General features: G+C 42.0%; 1 pseudogene; it reads left to right on the forward strand.

Annotated features, from left to right (window-relative positions):
• The first annotated feature begins 3671 nt into the window (after positions 1-3671).
• On the forward strand, positions 3672-7629 carry LOC129010412 (NACHT, LRR and PYD domains-containing protein 9-like; annotated as a pseudogene).
• The last annotated feature ends 703 nt before the right edge of the window (positions 7630-8332 follow it).

The raw sequence follows: 8332 nt of genomic DNA on the forward strand, positions 1-8332 counted from the left end.
GTGATGGTCTTCATATAGTGCCGAACTTCTGCCTCAGCTAAGGCTATTTATTCACTTTTTTTCCTATTACCTTTAAGGTATGCAATCCATAGAATTAACTCCTGATAGGGTTCGACTTCTAACTTCAGCTTCCTTTGATGACTATTTCAATGGGAATAGGAGCAAGCAATAAAATTGGACCTGAATAGTTTGAATTTATCAGATGTCAATGAATAATTTCACTTAATAGCACTTGCGAACGTTTAATTGTTCCTTTCTAGCCTTCGGCTTTCATTAAAGCAATCAACAAAGTCCTAGGTGCAAAGCTGGGGCAGAGGAGAGGGTAAGGCCACAAAATGAGTGCAGTGGCAAGGAAGTGAGGTTATTTTTGCAGCCTTATCACCTCCCCTGCCTGGGCTCCATGCCTAGGACTTTGTTGTCTATTTCCTCATGTCTAAGTGGAAAACACAGCCTGGTCACTTGACTTGCTTTTGTTAACAGCATGCAGTAGAACCAGTGTCTTGTGTGCCATTCTCGACCAGCCAGCCCCCAGCCGACCAGGCATCTGATCACAGATATATGAGTGAGTCCAGTCACAACCAGCCGAGCATGACTTAGGTCAGCAGAACCACAGACTCATGAACAATAGTTATAGTAATTAATAAACCATCATAATAAATTACAATCAATTAACCATAATAATAAGCAAACTGTTTTCATTGTAAGTCACTAAGATTTAGTGTGTTATTTAGTTTTGTGATGCAATAACAGATAAAGAGAGGGTATCCTTGGGTGAGCTCCTCAAGCTGGTCTAAATGAATCACAGAGGGCTGGCAATTTGTGTCAACACAACATTATCTAGTTCTAATTCAGAGATCATAAGATGATCTACAGTTATTACAAGTAAACCAAGTTCATATTTTAAAATTGAGACACTTTATAAAGAAATCCCAAGTTTGAGCTTTTTCCACAAAAAGATGAAATATCTGTTGATGCTGAGGGTGTGTTTTCCAAGGACAGCCACGTGTGGAGCTGCTGCCTGCCACATCTGCCCTCACCTCCTCGATCCTCACTCTGGTTGTCAGGTGCGGTGTTGAAAATGCAATATGGAATGTCAGGATTCTAACTCCTGGCTGATTTCATCCACTTACGGTTGTGCATTCTGAACTGCCTTGTATTGACTTCTGCTATTTTCTAGCTGTAATATCAGGTATTTTGCTCACTCTCTTTGTGCCTCAGTTTCCTCCCCTGTAATATGGGGGATATGAAGGTAACCTACTTTAGAGGTGTGTTGTGAGGATCAAATACATTGTGAGGATCAAATACATTGTGATGTGGAAAGTCATTTGGCCGGTGAATTAGTCTGTTCTCACACTGCTATAAAGAATACTACCTGAGACCGGGTAATTTATAAAGAAAAGAGGTTGAATTGGCTCACAGTTCTGCATGGCTGGGGAGGCCTCAGGAAGCTTACAATCATGGCAGAAGGTGAAGGGGAAGCAAGCCAGTTACACGGTGGCAGGAGAGAGAGAGAGAGTGAAGGAAGCCACACATTTTCAAACCATCAGATCTCCTGAGAACTCACTATCATGAGAACAGCATGGGGGAAAACACCCCTGTGATCAAATCACCTCCCGTCAGTCCCTCCTTTGACATGTGGGGATTACAATTCGAGATGAGATTTGGGTGGGGACACAGAGGCAAACCATATCAGCCAGTGCCTGACGTCTGGAAAGAGCTCTGTCAACGTTTGCTACACTTATGATAATAATTGTTTTTTAATGTTACCAGCTGGGCCCTGCAGGTACTTGAGTTTTCACCTTCTCTCATTTCCTCTTTTTCTGCTTTATTTCTCATTCTGTACCTGCATTGTGAACCTACCCCAGTAAAAAGAAAGGACAGCAGTTTGGAAAATAGATTTAGGATATTTAGGATTTTTAATATATAGATTTTCACTTCTCTGTTGAGGTCCCCCATAGATTCCATAGCGGGAACTATCCCTGAGGCCATGTTGCCTTTGAGAAAAGCCCATGCCACGTCTCTGCTGTGTGTCTCTTGACCCACATCTCCTCGTTTCCCCAGACCCCACCTGTGGTAATCACTGTTTCATTCTTTATGTCTGCATATTTCAGCTCTTTAGAAAATATCCCACATATAAGTGAGATGATGCAGGATTTGTCTTTCTGTGTCTGGATCTCACTTAGCGTGATGTCCACCAGGTTCATTCATGTTGTGGCACATGGCAGGATCTCTTTTTTTTTTTTTTTTTTTCTGAGATGGAGTCTCGCTCTGTCACCCAGGCTGGAGTGCAGTGGCGCAATCTCGGCTCACCACAACCTCAGCCTCCTGGTTCAAGTGATTCTCTTGCCTCAGCCTCCCAAGTAGCTGGAACTACAGGCATGTGCCACCACGCCCAGCTAATTTTTGTATTTTTAGTAGAGATGGGGTTTCACCATGTTGGCCATGATGGTCTCGATCTCTTGACCTCATGATCCACCTGCCTCAGCCTCCCAAAGTGCTGGGATTACAGACTTGAGCCACCACACCCAGCCCCTTTTTTAAAAGGCTGAATACTATTCCATTTTCTCCCTCTACAGAACCACATTGTCTTTATCCATTCATCTCCTCATGGGCATTCAGGTTGATTCTGTGTCTTGGTTATTGTGACTATGTTACTAATGCTGCAATGTGGGTCAAAGGATACAAATGAGCAGATATGCAGAATAAACAGGTCTAGAGGTCTAAGGTGCATTAGGAGGACGAAAGTTAACAAACCTGTATTAGGGGTTTTGTTAAATACGTAGATTTTAGCTGCTCTTGTCACAAAAAAGGAACCATGTGAGATGACGGTTATGTCAATCTGCTTCACCATAGTAATGTTTTATTTTATTTTCTTTCGCTTTTTTGTTTTGTTTCTTTTGCAGTAACCATTTTTACCATCTATATGTACCCCAAAACATCATATTGTGAACCTCAAATATATGAAACAAAATTTGCTAATTAAAAAAAAAGCCCATCTGTGTAGCTGCTTTCAAGGGGATTTGCAGAAAATATTGAAATCAAAGATGTGATAACCTGTGACTTGGTATCTCTCTTCCTATAGGCTGCCCCAGAGCAACCTCCTTGTGTTGGGCATCATATCGATGGTCACAGAAGCATTGTACATATATGAGTACTTTTAAAAATCAATTTACTTTAAAACATTACCACTTATCAAAATTGACATCTTGTCTCTGTGTAGTTCCATGACATTTACACGGGTACAGATTGGTGTAACTGGCACCACCATCAGGGCACTGAAATTTCCTCACATTAACTCTTTGTAGTAACATACTCCTTCCCCTACCCCTTACCTCTGGCCCTTGTGATCTGGTCTCCATCACTATAGTTTTTTTTTTTTTTTGATGGTATCATAGAAATGGAATCATATGGTACATAACCTTTTGAGATTGTCTATCATTATTTTTCATAGTGCAAAACTTGAACTCACCGAAAAGTACATCAATAAGTGAATAGTTAAATAAAACCATCTATAAACATGCTGTGAAGTGCCATATGCCAGTTAAAATAGCATAAAGTAGGATGAGTACCAGCCGGAAGGACCAGGAGCTGGATTGGGTATCATTTATTCTTTATTTTTCAGGATCTTTCTTTTCCCTCTGGAGATATGTGAGCCCACAATCTGGGACAATATGGCAGAATCCTTTTTTTTTTTTTTTTCAGATTGTGGCTTGTTGTGGTAGCTGAAGGAGCTCAGAAAAGAAGAGTTTTGGAAATTTAAGGAGCTCCTCAAACAAGAACCTTTGAAATTGAAACTCAAGCCAATCACCCGGACTGAGCTTCCAAAGAAGATGTAGCAAAGCTGTTGGACAAACATTATCCAAGAAAACAGGCATGGGAGGTGACACTGAACCTATTTTTACAGATCAATAGGAAAGATCTCTGGATGAAGGCTCAGGAAGAGATAAGAAATAAGCTAAACCCATATAGAAAGCATACAAAAGAAAAATTTCAACTTGTATGGGAAAAGGAAACCTGTCTTCATGTCCCTGAGCATTTCTACAAAGAAACCATGAAAAATGAGTCAAAGTACTGAATGATGCATATACTGCTGAGGCTAGACTACTCACTGTGGTCCTGGAGGGTTCTGATGGAATTGGAAAAACAACCCTTTCAAGAAAAGTGTTGGGCCAGGTGCAGTGGCTCACGCCTGTAATCCCAGCACTTTGGGAGGCCGAGGCAGGCGGATCACCTGAGGTCAGGAGTTCAAGACCAGCCTGGCCAACATGGTGAAACCCCGTCTCCACTAAAAATACAAAAATTAGCTGGGCGTGCTGGCACATGCCTATAATTCCAACTGCCTGGGAGGCTGAGGCAGGAGAATCACTTGAACCTGGGAAGGGGAGGTTGCACTGAGCTGAGATCGCACCACTGCACTGCAGCCTGGATGACAGAACAAGACTCAGTCTCAAAAAAAAAAAAAAAAAAGTGATGTTGGACTGGGCAGAGGGAAACTTATGGAAGGATAGATTCACATTTGTTTTTTTTCCTTAATGTCCATGAAACGAACGGTATCACAGAGACCAGCTTACTGAAGCTCCTCTCTAGGGACTGGCCTGAGTCTCCAGAGAAAATCAAAGACCTTTTTTTTTCCCCAGCCAGAGCAAATTCTGTTCATCATGGATGGCTTTGACCAACTGAAGTCTGACTTGGAACTTAAGGCTGACTTGTGTGATGACTGGAGGTAGCAGCAGCCAACACAAATTATCCTGAGCAATTTGTTGCAAAAAAAGATGATTCCAGAATCCTCTCTGCTTATTGTATTAGGAAAAGTGGGTATGCAAAAAAACTATTTTATGTTGTAGCATCCAAAACTCATAAAGCTCCCAGGATTCACTGAACTTGAAAGGAAGCTGTATTTCTCCTACTTCTTCAGCGAGAAGAATAAAGCCTTGAAGGCCTTCAATTTTGTGAGAGATACTGGACCACTCTTTCTCTTGTGCCATAATCCCTTTATATGCTGGTTGGTCTGAACTTGTATGAAATGGTGGCTAGAAAGGGGAGAAAACCTTGAAATAAACTCCCAAAACACCACCTCTTTATATGCATCATTTTTAACAAATGTATTTACAGCAGGAAGTCAGAGTTTTCCACCTAAGGTGAACATAGCCTGACTAAAAGGCCTGTGTGCTTTGCCTGCAGAGGGAATTTGGACACATACATTTATTATTATTATTATTATTATTATTATTATTATTATAATACTTTAAGTTTTAGGGTACATGTGCATGACGTGCGTGTTTGTTACATATGTATACATGTGCCATGCTGGTATGCTGCTGCACCCATTAACTCGTCATTTAGCATTAGGTATATCTCCTAATGCTATCCCTCCCCACTCCCCCCACCCCACAACAGTCCCCGGTGTGTGATGTTCCCCTTCCTGTGTCCATGTGTTCTCATTGTTCAATTCCCACCTATGAGTGGGAACATTCGGTGTTTGGTTTTTTGTCCTTGCGATAGTTTGCTGAGAATGATGGTTTCCAGCTTCCTCCATGTCCCTACAGAGAACTCATCATTTTTTATGGCTGCATAGTATTCCATGGTGTATATGTGCCACATTTTCTTAATCCAGTCTATCGCTGTTGGACATTTGGGTTGGTTCCAAGTCTTTGCTATTGTGAATAGTGCCACTATAAACATATGTGTGCATAGGACACATGCATTTGTATTTTGCCATGGGATCTCTGGAGGAATGGATTATCTGAGTCTGAGGGCTTAATGTGGCTGGGTATGAAACTTCTCCAAAGGAGAGGTGACTGTTTTACCTTCATCGATGTATGTATCCAAGAGTTTTGTGCTGCCATGTTTTATTTGCTCAAACGACCCAAAGATGATCCTAACCCAACCATTGGAAGCATAACCCAGCTTGTAAGAGCAAGTGTGGCTCAGCCTCAGACCCACTTGACCCAGGTGGGAGTATTCGTGTTTGGAATTTCAACAGAAGAAATCATCAGCTTGCTGGAGACATCCTTTGGTTTTCCACTGTCAAAAGACCTAAAGAAGGAAATAACCCAGTGCCTTAAAAGTTTAAGTCAATGAGAAGCTGATAGGGAAGTGATAGGTTTCCAGGAATTATTCCATGATTTATTTGCAACTCAGGAAAAAGAATTTGTAACACAAGTGATAAATTTCTTTGAAGAAGTTTTCATTTGTATTGGTAACATAGAACATTTGGTAGTATCTTCATTCTGCCGGAAGCATTGTCAAAATTTAACTACACTTTGCATGTGTGTAGAGAATATTTTCCAGATTTCTCAGGGTGCATCTCAGATCACATTGAGAAGCTCATCTACTGGCGGGAGCTTTGCTTAACGTTCAGTACCAACAAGAACTTCCAGATGTTAGACATGGAAAACAGTAGCCTCGGTGATGCCTCCCTGGCAATTCTTGGCAAAGCGCTGGCTCAGCCTGTTGTAAGCTCCAAAAACTCAAATTTACTTTTATGTCTAACTTTGGAAATGATTCAGAATTATTTAAGGCAGTTCTTCACGACCCTCATCTGAAACTTCTGAGCCTGTATGGCACTAGCCTCTCCCATACTGATGTCAGGCACCTGTGTGAGACATTGAAGCACACAATATGCAAGATAGAAGAGCTGACACTGGGAACGTGTGACATCTCTGATGAAGGTTGTGAAGACATCGCCTCTGTCCTGGCCTGCAACAGCAAGCTGATACATCTCTCCTTGGTAGAAAAATCCCAAAAAGGACAAAAGAATGATGTTGCTGTGCCCTGGAGACGCTGATGTTGATGTACTGCTGTCTCACCTGTGTCTCCCGTGAAGACATTTCCCACGTCCTTTTCTGCGGTAAATCCCTGTCCCTCCTTGATCTGGGGTCAAATTTCCTGGAAGATAACGGAGCGGCGTCTCTGTGTGAAGCGCTGAAGCACAAAGACTGAAACATACAGGAGTTGTTGTTGATGGGCTGTTTCCTTACTTCCGTTTCCTATACGGACATTGCTGCTGTTCTTATTTGCAATGGAACGCTGAAGACCCTGAAACTTGGGCATGATGAAATAGGAGGTGCTGGTGTCAAGCAGTTATGTGATGCTTTGAAGCACCCTCACTGTAGATGAGAGTGTCTTGCACTGCAAACATGGCCGATCACCCATGCCTGCTGTGAAGACCTCGCTGTGGCACTCACTGCCTGCAAAACACGAAGGAGCCTGAACCTCGACTGGGTTGGTTACCTTGGACGCTGATGTGGTGGTGGTGCTGTGTGAGGCTTTGAGCCACCCGGACTGTGCACTGAGGATGCTTGGTGTCACTGTAGCTGAAAGGAAACTTAACCATCTTCCCTACTTCCGAAGATTTAAGGCTGCACAAATCTGCCTTTGACGAAAAAAAACTCAGAAGAGGCTGATGTCTGTGGAAGAAAAAATTCCCCACCTGACCAATTCACACAAGCCTTGGACCAATGAGGAATACAAGATCAGGAGTGTGCTCCTCTGATGGGGAGAACCCTGAAGCAGTCTTCTCACAAAGGCTTTCCTTGGTCACAATGGGCTCTTCTCCTCCTGGCACCTGTGTCCTGTAATTGCACATCATGGCAGCAAGTCTGTGATTTCAGGGCTATTCCCTGACGGTGTTCTAGCAATATGATTATGGAGAGTGATTCAGTGTGTATGTGCTGGTTGTCTTTGCCTCGGTTCTTTATTCCCTTGTCTTTAGAAATCCCATCCTACCTTGCAATATTTGGAAGAACAAGTACATTAAATGAGTGCTAAATGCTCTGGAAAGCTTGGTTTTATTTTTTTCAATGGGTGTCTTGGTGTGTATGAGCATGCATTTGCAGGCACCGCAATTCTCTGATACTTCCGATGTAGAAGTGATGATAGAATGAATGTGTCTATAGTTTGCATTGCTAGCACCCAATCTGTCTGTTTCCAGTTTTTCCAGATTTAGATTTGATCAGTTTTCTTGTCCAATTAAAAAAGCATTTCCAAATCTCTTATTCTTTCATATATGACACTCCAATAGATTTTTTTCCAAAAATTCAGTATTACTCAAATGTATCTGCACTGTTTATGTATATTTTAAAAGACAATATTAAACACCTCACTGCCATAACTTTTTTTTAAAAAAACCAAATAGCATAAAGTAGACCTATATGTGCTAACATAGAATTCCATGACATACTGTTGTATAAAAAGTCTCCAGCAGTGGCCAGGCACCATGGATCACACCTGTAATCCCAATACTTTGGGAGGCTGAGGTGGGAAGATAGCATGAGCCTTGAAGTTTGAGACCAACCTGGACAATATACAGAGACACTGTCTCTACAAAAGT

The sequence above is a fragment of the Pongo pygmaeus genome, chromosome 10, assembly GCF_028885625.2.
Source record: "Pongo pygmaeus isolate AG05252 chromosome 10, NHGRI_mPonPyg2-v2.0_pri, whole genome shotgun sequence".
NCBI lineage: Eukaryota > Metazoa > Chordata > Mammalia > Primates > Hominidae > Pongo > Pongo pygmaeus.